The 12,371-nt window shown below is 37.1% G+C and overlaps 1 protein-coding gene and 1 long non-coding RNA gene across 5 annotated transcripts in view; one reads left to right on the forward strand and one right to left on the reverse strand.

Annotated features, from left to right (window-relative positions):
* The window catches only part of LOC135838056 (uncharacterized), a 104,974-nt gene that overhangs the window by 35,978 nt on the left and 56,625 nt on the right, over positions 1 to 12,371 (reverse strand). For all 4 annotated transcript variants that reach the window (XR_010557305.1, XR_010557303.1, XR_010557302.1 and 1 more), the window contains exons 9-10: positions 4,094 to 4,203; positions 981 to 1,126 (exon numbers count right to left, since the gene is read on the reverse strand). This is a non-coding gene — a long non-coding RNA (uncharacterized LOC135838056). The remainder of the gene's footprint in view (positions 1 to 980; positions 1,127 to 4,093; positions 4,204 to 12,371) is intronic.
* LOC135838053 (nose resistant to fluoxetine protein 6-like) overlaps positions 1 to 12,371 on the forward strand; it is a 54,891-nt gene that overhangs the window by 9,042 nt on the left and 33,478 nt on the right. The window lies entirely within an intron of this gene.

Genomic DNA, 12,371 nt, shown 5'->3' on the forward strand with positions numbered 1-12,371 from the left:
TTGCCTGGACAAAAATTGTCTTCGAACGCATACACCACTTTTCTTTTTGAGATGCTCGCATTTGCATAGTAGGTAGAAGTAAGTACATCATACAGGAAAGTTGTATACCTATAAACCATCTAAACCCTACAGACAGACTTATTGCGAATGCGAATAATCTCGCGAAGATTAGAAATCGCTCGCTCGCCCGCCTGCCTGGCTGCCTGGATACAATATACCTACTCTTATTTTCAACACCGTCAATTAACCAATTAACCGACTTAAGGAGCGCGAATTTTCACTAAAATAATTTGGAAATTGGACTGTGCGCGACTGCGACACAGATTCGTGCCCACTGAATGAGTAATCGCGGCTCGCTTCGTAACTTTTCGCGCATATATCAACAACAAATGCACGCTGCGCCGGCTGCAGATAATCCAAAAAATATGAAAATTACATATTTACAAACAAGAACAACTGCGAACTGGGCAGCCAAACTTTCACAGATTTCCACAAACCAACGTGTATACCACATCATCTACAGATGTAGTATGTTCAGAAAAGGAGATACATACAACCCGCACGTTGGTCAGTTTTCGTGCGCAAACTTACCCACAATCGCATAAATTATACACGATTCACGAAATACCATAAGAACTCGTGCAAAAAAAACACACAAGCACCGTTAATCAAACATCGCCGCAATCTTCCGAATACCTCGCAAATTAATACAAATACACTAATTCGTTTACACAGAATCATAAAAGCAAACATCTAATCTCATCAAGTAGGTACCTACCTACCTACCTTACCTAGGGTAATGCTAATGCACCATAACCGACATACCATAAAAAGGTTTGGTCTAGGCACACGAGAGCTAGAAAGGTATTTAGAGCTAGAAAGGCATTTTTGCGATGTAATCGGTGGAATTTGAATATTCTAAACCACCTCAAATAGATTCTACAATAAAAAAGTTCAATTTATGTGAAAATATCAATTACCTGCGTTATACCAAAACCGGCTCACAACGCTGCTTTTATCGTAGTAATTTTGACTGCATCGAAAACAGCATCTCTTCATGCAAAATCATCAGGGAAAAAGCCAAACTGCAACGTTGCCAATAATACATCTGGATCGTAGTACATATCTGAAATCAAATTGAAATTCAAAAAATTCGTCATTTTCCTGTCCAAAATTATTAGAGTACAAAAGTGTAACTTATTCGTCTTTCAAAATATCTAGGTATGTACCCAACAGCACAACATGCAAAAGCAGAACAAAAACGCGCCTTTGAGCAAAACATTTTTTTCAAATAAGCACTTTAATTTTCGAGATGGAGAAGTCAAGTCAACATTTTTTCATCTCAAAATTTGAAAAAAAAAATAGAAATGAAAAAGTAAAAAATCTAGCAGACGAAGGGAATAAATGAAAAATTTCAAACTTTGGTTCAAAAAATAAAAAAAATAGCGAATTTTTTCACAATTTTGGCTTAAAACAAAACTTTTTTTGGAATGTAGGGTAAATAAAAAGTTTTTGCAAGTTTTGACATAAAAACAAACTTTTTGGCAATTTTGCCAAATAAGTGACAGGATTTTAGGCAGGTTTGTCAAGAAACAGGCCTTTTTTTCAGCCAGTTTGGCAAAACAGACCTTGACGGAATTTTTTGCAAGTTTGGTAAATAGAGCAGGAAAATAACGTAAAAAATCGAGGGCAAAAAGGAAAAAATTGGCACATAAATTTTTTCTTCGGGAATGTGTTCAGATGAACCCCCTGAACCACCAAAAAAAAAACCCGAACCTCCTAACCCCGGAGCTAATTTTTTTAGGGGGCTAAAACAGGTTCCGTTTTACGTTTTTTGCGATTTACTCCGAAAATATTAGGTTTACGATAAAAACTACCATGACTAAAAATGTTCCCCTTCAAATTCTCGACAATTTGATACTAGGCTCGATACCCACCCCTCAAGAGGGGTGTCTGAAAAAAGGGGTGGAAAGAGTAGGTGTTTGAAAAAAAGTCAGTCCAATAAATTGATCAAAGTTTCAACCTAATATCATTCGTTTCCGCTCAAATTTTTTTTACAAAGTCTACTCACCCAACTATTAATCACACCATCATTGATTGGTCTTCAGCCCTCCCAAGGGATTGGTGGGGGATGCTTGGTTTTTCAAGTAACACACAACTGAATCATATATTTGAAAAACGAATCTGGACATGCAATATATCGAATAGTATGTTTTCGAGGTCGCTGAATACGAATATCAACTTATTTTCTGGGTCCAACTCCTCAAAGCCCCTCTGTGCCCCAAAAAGGGAGGTAAAATTTTGAAAAATCGTGAAAAGTCGAGTGATATATCGAATGGTATGTTTTCGAGGTCGCTGAGTACGAATATGAACTTTTTTTTGTGTCCCACTCCCCAGGGTCCCTCTGGGTCCCAACAAGGGGGCCAAAATGTCAAGAAATCATCAAAAAGTCGAGTGATATATCAAATGGAATGTTTTTGAGGTCACCAAGCACAAATATGAACTTACTTTTGGGTCCCACCCCACAATGTCCCTCTGTGCCCCAAAAAAGGGCCAAATTTTGAAAAATCATGAGAGAAAACTATTGAGAAATTACTAAATAAAATCATTGACAAAACATCCTGAAATTAACATAAAATTTATGCACAAATTGTACAGATATTTCCGAAGGGAACATTACAAAAAAAATTATCAAAAATTACCAACGTACCAAAATTAAATTAAAGTTTTCGCAAAAATAATTATACACACTGTAGGTATCATAAGAACAGGGCCATCCAGAGCCAATGGGACGAAACTGTACAGAGGGTTTTTGAAAGGGATTCAACTAGAAAATTTCCGAATGATATAGGGAAAAAATACGATTTTTGCCTATTGACATCATATTCATTTCACTTATCGTTACCTTAATGCCAAATCCGAGTATGTCCATACAAAAAAAGTACGATTTTACGCATCACTGATAAGGTTTGGATATGTTCGGAAGGGTTCGTTGAGTTCTGATTGAACATCGGTCATCTTCGTTCATCTTTTGTGGTGCACTTTTACTGCACTCGGATGCAAATTTTTCAATTCAGGGCATCCCATAGTCTTATCAGTGACGCAAAAAGACGATTTTTTTTTTTTGGATGGACATACTCGGATTTGGCATTAAGGTAACGTTATAAAAATTTTCATTTTCAGTTTTTTGAATTTTTGAGAGCCTCATTACAAATTCTTCTATTTAAAAAAAAAAAAAAAAAAAAAGGCTCGAGCGAAGCAAGGAAGAAAGTTTTTGAAAATTGGATTTCAAAATGCCTAAAAACGACTTTTTTTTTGGAAAACGATTTTGAAAAAAAAGAGAGCGAAAACTTTTGTTTTAAGAGACCTAAAAGCGCTGTCTTCCTGTGCAAAGAGTTAATTTTTTGACTTTTAAAATTTTAGTAGAATTTGAAAACATTTTTCTTGGGATGTTAATAATTTTGAAAAAGAAAAAGAGTACAGGCCCAACTGAGGGCGAAAGGTCTTGAAAATTTGCATTTCAAGTGGCATAAAACGATACTTTTAATGCGAGAAGTTCATTTTTTCACTTTAAAACTTTGAAAGTTGAACGATATTTTTTTTTCAGAAATTTCAATTTAGAAAAAGAAAAAATCCCGCCCGCGGGGGGGGGGGGGGGGTCAAAAGTTTTTGAAAAGTGAAAAAACAGCTAAATTTTTTTATCATCAAAGGCCCTTCTTTTGCAAGACCCTCCAGAAAGCACGAGCCTGGAGAAAATTTCCCACTTTGCCACCCCACTCGACGGCTCTGCATAAAAATCACTGAAAACTGCCAGTGACATTTTGGCAAAAATCGAGTTAAATCTGCTCAACATCGCTAAAGGTTGACAACGAGAAAGATAAGAGATTTGTAAAACGAATTACGGACAAAAAAACAATTTTAATCAGCAATCAAATAGCGAGATTTACAATTTGAATCGCGTCCGAAGACCCCTCATGAAGTGCGTATAAATATGTGCTTAATAGTGCGACGTTGCCAATAATTCATTTCGTATTACATAATTATCAACATCCTACCAATTAATCAACATGCAATATTGATTGAAAATTGTTACCTGCTGTTGTATCCAAGCAAATTCTCACGTACGCATGCGCGTTACCCGAAAATTTATCGAACTGCGACGTTGCCAATAACACATTTCATATATTCAATTGATCGCGACATCTAAGATCAAGCAAAAAAAAAAAAAATCGTCAAGTCCGATGCAAAAATGAAACTACATTTTACTCGTATATCAACAATACATATTTTCATTCATGTGTAATTTCATTTTGAAATATTTATAAGATCGAATCCTCCACTGCTTCAAATCAACTCCTCCCCCCGCACACACACGCACGGATATATTGGCATTTTTTGAAATCAAATTTCAAAATTTTGGATTCTGATCTGATCAGAAAAATCATATGGGTTTGAGTTCGCCATCAGAATTTTCTCAACGATCTTTCGACTCAATTTCAGAAGTTGCTCCAAATTCTCTTTCCAACTTCCTCCTCCCAAAAAGTCCCTTTTTCCCGGCTAAAATTTTTTAAAATGAGCAATTTGATCTATCTCAACCTCAACTATTTTTAGAAATTTTTTTACATCAAATCCATACCTACATTATATTTTTTGTATTTTGAAAAAATCCACGCAAATTCTCACCACGCTCGAGCAAAGCATCTTCAGGTAAGACAATATGTTCGTTTCTTGAAATTACGTTATCCAGAGCAAGAGTATACCTACAATTAGTTTGGGGAATTACCGAATCAAAAAACTGCATCCAATATTGAGGCGTGAAAACACCCGTTAATCGAGCTAATACGTCGTCATCTGCATCGCACTAGTATTTCGTCTTTCAATACTTCCAGATTATTTTCTCTTTGACCGACCCATCGACCAGCAATTAATCGACGGAATCCCATTTATAGGATGACGCATCGTAAAATTAATCGTTTCCAAGATCAAAAACACTGCATTCGTTTCACACAATCATATATAGGTAAAGCATGTGCATTGCGCACCTACAGATTCATTAATCAAAATCTTTCGAACGACGACTCTGGAGCGTTATTACACAATCGAGTACTTTATCACTGCATCATCTCCGAAGCTTTTTCACAGCATCGATGTACAGATGCTCGGTTATTACATAGATATTAGATAGGTACTTGAACGCTTTGTTGCGACATCTTGGGACAAAATTTGCAACTCGGCATGAATTTTCATTTCATTTTTCTGTCATTTTTTTCGCGCAGTGAAAGGCTCGAGGCGAATATGGGCAAGTGTACGATTACGATTACGATGAGGAAGTAATACATGGTTATCTATCTCGTCAATCTGCATTATACGTACACCTCGTACACGCCGAAAATGCTGATAAAAACAATCATTTGTACGCATATAGCAACAGCGTGTCAATAATTCACCATTGAGGACTGTCATATTGTCTCATGTGTGGCAGTCGAAACGAGCCGCTCGAGTTGAATTTGCGCCATCCGTCTCACCTCAGCTCAGTTATACCCATTCCCCATATATTCGCTCAATAAAAATGTGTATTTCCCATCGCAATAATCGGCCGAATCCGAATCGCAAAATACCAAAAAATTATTACGTATCGCGTAAAATACCCACACCCAGACCTAGCAGCACTCGGCCAGTTGCCATCTCGAGTTAAATATGTACCTATAGATAGTATATCGTATTATTTAAACACGAGACGTGAATGAAAGAGAAAGCAATGGTGCGGCGTAACGTGCGGAGTCTCTCGGGCCACTGTTTTAGAAGCTACAATTTCTACGTGGTGTGTGCATCGTATGTATTTATGCATACACAGGCTAACCTGCGTGTACCTGTTACAAGCAGGTAAATCAAAAATTTTTTCCAAGAAATTCTACAATATTACGAAACGAATTGCGAATCAGTAAATACCCGGACTTGAGTGGCGAATCACACGCTCGCCATTGCCATTTCACTTCACAAATCACAAAGCTCTCACACAATGACTGCATGATCGACGCGACAAAATGACTTACCATTGCAATAGCCTCGCCTCATTTCGCTCCAGCCAACACATTATACGCCTACTTGTGAAAAATTTGCGCTATTCGAGCATCGAACCAGTAACCTCGCCTCTGCCTTGTACTTGCACTTCGGCGACACTGTTTTTTTTTTTTTTTTCGTTCCTTCTGTCACCCACCTTCGTGGAATTCCGCGGTCCCATCCTATATAAAGTTTCAACATTTGTTTGATGAACTTGATTCTGCGGTCAACTTTTGACCTCGATACCGTTACACTCATCTTTCACATAATACATCTCGCTTACGTCGTCGTCGTCGTCTTCGTCGTCGCTTGCTCTCGAGTATACGTAAGTGTACTAGATCCCACTCTCTTTCTCTCGGTATACCTAATACCGATCTACGTGATATGATCTCCGCCTAATGCGATGTAATCGAATGATATTCATTTCTGGGTCGACTTCTTTCTTATTTCTCGGAAACGTGTTTCGTTATTAGGGTGTCAAGTCTCTCAGAAAAATACATTTCTTAGTCTTTTACCGCAGTTTTCTGATTTTCCATCCTTATCAAACATCAAGCACGCACCAAATAACGACAGAGAGGGAGGGGTGAGGGGAGTAATATTTTTTCAAACGTCGTCACCTGAGAATCTGATAGATTAATACGTAAACTTTTGAAAATAGAAAAGTTGAATTCAAATTTTCATTATCCCCTCCCTCCTCCCTCTCCAATGACCACATCGCTCTTCGCTCATTACATTTCGAGAATTTTTTCGACCACAATATCCGATCACGTACAAAATGTACAATGATTTCGTTGCAATATTCAAATCACTCGCCGAATTTCAATCCATTTTGAGAGGTCGCGAGACACATTTTCAAAATGAGTGAAAATTACCTAATTTTGAACTTGAAATTCGCCAAAGTATTCGAATTTCTTGAAAAATTCTAACCCCATTTCGATAGATGAAATGACATTTTTTTTTCAAACATATCAAGGGATCAAAATTCTTCAAAATCGCTCAGAAATATATTTTCGTCTCGGTACATATTTGAATTTTTCACCAAACTTTAGACAACTAGTACTTTGAGAGGCTGCTTCACAAATTTTTCAAAGAATTCCAAGAACCGTTGCCCAATTTTAAGCTCACTTAAAATATTTCAACATTGCTCAAAAAGACATTTTCTCAAAATTGTCGAAATATCGAATTCTTCGCGCAGCTCATTTCCCTGGAGATGGGTTGGAAGGGTATTTTTGAATAATTCTACAACACTTCATTTTTGACTTGAAATCGCCTTCAATCGACTCAACATAATAAAATTTCAGTTTTGCAACATTATTTGTCTAAATTTCGTGGAAATTGCGACTTCCCCAAAATCTGCTGGAGCCTCCAAAACGGTTCAAAATGCTTTGAAACCGCGTTTCCAATCGATTCGGAGAATCGAAAATATGATTTAGTGAAGGCGCTGAAATGATCCAAAAGTTTTACCCCTCCACCCCCCTCCCCTTCCCTCTCCAAAATGGTGTATGGACGAAAAAAACGTTATCGTGACAAATTGCCTATCTTCAAAATTGAAAACACAAACACAATTTGAAAATTTCAAATCCTCAAAATTAGAAGCATCTCGAATTTGAAAATTCTGAATCAAGTTCGCCCCTTCAATTTTGAAGATGGACAATTTGTTGTAATAACTTTTTTTGTTCATTCACTCGAGAATTACTCGTATAGCTACAGTTGAATTTTGGCACGATCCAAAAAAAATATTTAGCCAAATTCAGCTGAGATGGTCCCAAACTTGCTGGTCACTATGGCCAATTTAAAAAAAAAAAAAAAAAAAATTGAATAAATTTTTAGCTGTTTGAATTTGCAATAATAAGCAAAAAATTGACACCATAATATTTGAAAAAAAAAATTCAAAACACAAATTTCCTCAAAAATAAGCGATTTTGCGAATTTCCCCAACAGTGATCTTGGATTTTAATGACAATCGCCTAGTTCGACGCAGAATCTCAGATTACTACCTTTTGAAACTGGTCCTGAGCCCTCTACTCCTTAAAAAAAAAAGGTAGGACACCTCTTTTCTCAAATCAACAAAATTTTATCATCTACTTAACGATTTTTAATCAATCAGGAAGTTTTTTTTTTCTGTGGGAAGGAAGTCATGAGGGAGAATTCCGATCTTTTAAGAAATGTTGGCCTCTCTATGAGGAATCCCCCTCCCACCATCAACATTGATTGAAATACCGAGGAGGGAAGCTTTTCCTTAGAGAGTGGGTTATTTGAAAGAATTTTGATCAGAAATGAAAAATTTTCATTTTTTTTGCGTATTTTAACATTTTAAGTTTTGTTACTTTTTTGGTGTAGAGGGAGGAGGAGGAGGGGGAGGAGGGCTTCATACAGACTATGATTATGTGAGGAAATGAAAGAAGTTTTTTCGTATCAAGAATAATTCTGGCGCAGAAATGGAAAATTTTCGAATAAATTAAAATTTAACGCTCTTGGTTTTTAAAGGTGGGAGGGGGAGGGAGGTTCAAAGCACATTTTTTTCGACTCAAAGATAATCGGAATGTTTTCCCCATAAAATTCAATAATTTCGTGGCTTCGAAATGAGAGCCACCCGAAGGTGAAGAATAATTTCTGATGAATTTTATCCAGTGCAGAAAATGCCAGTTGTGGTGCGTGAAATTCCATAAGTGCTTGAGCTCCCCAACCCACCGAGATGTCAACTCAAAGCGTACTTTTGCGAAATATTTTGTAAAATTCCGAAATTTGGAAAACATCGAAAAATCAGGTGCGTGCATGTTTACTGCCGCGGGGGTAGAGAGGGTCAGATCAAAAAACCACTCTCTAAATTTGAAACAGTCAATTTCACTGCTTAGCAGTCACGACATTTTGCCTTTTTAAAGCAGTAGTTTTTATTACTGCAAAACAGTGAAAAATTACTGAATTGGTCAGTAAAAAATCATTTTGACTGACCAATTCAGTAATTTTTCACTGTTTTGCAGTAAAAAAAACTACTGCTTTAAAAAGGCAAAATGTCGTGACTGCTAAGCAGTGAAATTTGACTGCTTTAAATTTAGAGAGCAGGTCGATATTCAGACTCAGCACCCCCAAAACCCTAACAAACGATATGTCGCATGCTATTACAATTTTTGTTTTCATTTTTGGGCCGTGAGGGGGGGGGGGGTGCATGTCTACTGCCACAGGAGTTAAGCGAGTCAGATCAAAAAACTAAGTCGATGTTCAAACTCAGTACCCCCAAAAACCTAACAAACGATATGTCACGTGCTATTACAATTTTTTCCCATTTTTGGCCCGGGGAAGGGTGGGGGTGCGTGCATGTTTACTGCCGAAGAGGTAGAGAGGGTCAGATCAAAAAACCAAGTCGATATTCAGACACAGGAGCCGCAAAAACCCAACAAACGATATGTCACATGCTATTACAATTTTTTTATTCATTTTTTGGACTCGGGGGGGGGGGGGTGCGTGCATATTTACTGCCGCACGGGTTGAGAGCGTCAGATCAAAAAACCAAGTCGATATTCAGACTCAGCAACCCCAAAGACCTAACAAACAATAGCAACATGGCATAAGACAAAATTTCCTCCCCTCTCCAATTTTTGAATAAATGGGAGGGGGGGGTCAGTAATTAAATTTTTCTCAAAATTCGATCATATCAAAATCATATTTGGGTTTGTGTAACGGTCTAATCGAACTAACATTACATACTTTTATAACTTGTTAAAAATTTTACGACGACATATGGTGGGCAAAAAATAATCTCACTCCCCCCCCATGATTATCAAAATCTGAGCACAGCCCTCTCTGGAAGGGTTTTTTATCAAAGTGATATTTTTGTCGTTTTCAAAGTAACAGCTTCGAAGGTGTTATCTGGAGATTGAGTTAGAATACCTAGTTTTGTTTCGTTCAAGTATTCAAGTACTTATGTACGTAGTTGAATTTTTTCGGTTAGGTACTTCGCGAATCGGTTACGAATTCGAGCAATTGACAAATGATGGCGGCGATCATTCGTAAATCGTAATATTACGTATTCTTATTCATACGTCGTCGTCGGTTTGATATTATCTATTATCTTATCATAATAACGTAACAACGTATTTTTAATGTCACGACAACGGCGGAAATAATACGATAAGAATGAGTACCTATAATATTCATTGATTCGGTAAAGGTACGTAGTACGTACATTTATACATTTACGTACAATGCACTGCTGCAGCCATGTAAACGAATCACAGTTGTGCATTAAAGTCTGATATAAATGTATACGAAACACATCACGTAACCATCTGTCAAAAACGTCAAAATACTACAAAGCTAATGCAGTAAGAGAGGAACGGCTCAGTGCAGGTATTGGTAAATGGCTCGATTCGGAATTTGAGTAAAAAAAAACACACACACACCGACTGTAACGAATACGAAAACTATGCAAATGTTTTTCGCTTTTCTCGAAATGCAAGAGATGCTGTTTCTCTACCTATATGTATAGACGATGGAGCTGCAGCAGTAGTGAGTGCCGAGTGGCCACTGGCCATATGCTTCGAGTTGATTTATGGCAATAAAACTAGACGCGAGTTGCTCGCAGCGAGAGGAGGAATACATTGTAATAAGATATGAAAACAAAAATTACACGCGTATTTATAATTTATGTAGGTACAATACTCAACTCATAGCCCCCATATAAAGAACAAAGTGCCAGCAACTATACCTACAGTGGTACGATCATATGCGGCCGGTGTACTCGTATGTCTAACTCGAGTAAGTCTGTGCTGTGTGTACGAGTATAAAAGACTAAAAGTCGAGTAATCCGCAGGAAACGTTAATGAACAAGTGTAAGTGGTTAGCGATTGCGTAAGCGAATCGTGTTACGAAGACCTGATTGTCTCTGGACGTGTTCTAGAATGTAGTTCCATCAGATATCCTGAAGTTAGGTAATACCTAGTTCCACATTAGTCCAAACATCAGGAAAAAATATCGCTAACCTAATTTTTTTTATTATTATTAAAATTTTTTTTCAATGAAAGCAGCCGGCTGATCCAATATTTGCGTTTTATAGGAGTGAGTATATTCTCGTGAAATGACCCAATTGATATACTAGGGTATACCTTTAGTTACAAGGTACATGGTGGATTTTTTTTTTTTTCGTTTTCTTTCCTTGTCTCCCAACCCTTAAAATTGTTACTTCGAGTGAGAAAATCATGCCATGAAATCATCAGCTCATACCTATTTGTGAAAAAAATATTTAACGTCCTGATCTCCTGAAGTTGTCAAGTTTCGTCACCACATGATGAAAAAGTGGAACAAGCGAAAATCAATTCTTTTTGGCAGTGTGGGGTGAGGAGGAGGTATAAAAAGTCACGGACACACAATATTCAAAGAAGTTAAAAAAGCCTTTTCAGAAGTATTCTGCTCAGGGATGAAAAATTTTCAAATAATTTGTAACTTCAGTAAATATCAATTTTACATAATTTTTTTGATTTTCAACTTTGGGGGCGGGGGCTTCATCCATGCGGACCAACATCATTTGGAAGACCGAGGGAGGGGTTTTCTTGAAAATGTGCTCATTTAATACCTAAAGTTCTGCCCATTTGAAAAATTTTCAAAAAATTTCTACAAACATCAATCTTCTATCTTTTTTTATTTTTTCTGAATTTGGGATTGCCTGGGGGCCTCCATACAAGGGAGCTAACATTATTTGCGGGTCCAACAAGGTTTTTTTTTTGAAAACGGGGTTATGTAGAACAATTATTTCCAATGTGTAAATGAGATATTGCCAAAAAAATTTCCCCTGATTTTGATTTATTCTCATTTTTTGTGATTTTTCAACTTTCAGGGGCTCTTCAATATGGGCCCTATATGATTTGAAGGGCCGGAGTAAGTTTTTTCTTAAAAAGGAGATTATTTAGAAAAATGCTGACGCAAAAATTCCAAGAATTTTGACAAATTAAATTTTTTATAAAGTTTTTTTGTTTTTTTAAACCGGGGGGAGAGGGGCTTACCAGCACAATTTTTTTGCAGATAGGGGAAAACTAAAAAATAGGGGATTATTTTCTCACCCGAGGTAACAACCTTGGTGGTATACGTAGAAAGTGAAAAATTTTCAAATTAGCAAGAGGGCGGTCAAGAAATAATCGCCAAAAAGATTTTTTGAAACGTTCTCCCTCACCTCAAACACTATAAATGAACAAGAATCATAATTGAATGGTGCTTTTCAAGAAGGTCCTATCGACCGATGGGACCTTTTTGAGGAGTTCATGAAATTTGAATCTCTGACGTTTTCTACACAAGATGGTGCAAACCGCAGCGCTCCATGT

The sequence above is a fragment of the Planococcus citri genome, chromosome 2, assembly GCF_950023065.1.
Source record: "Planococcus citri chromosome 2, ihPlaCitr1.1, whole genome shotgun sequence".
Lineage (NCBI taxonomy): Eukaryota > Metazoa > Arthropoda > Insecta > Hemiptera > Pseudococcidae > Planococcus > Planococcus citri.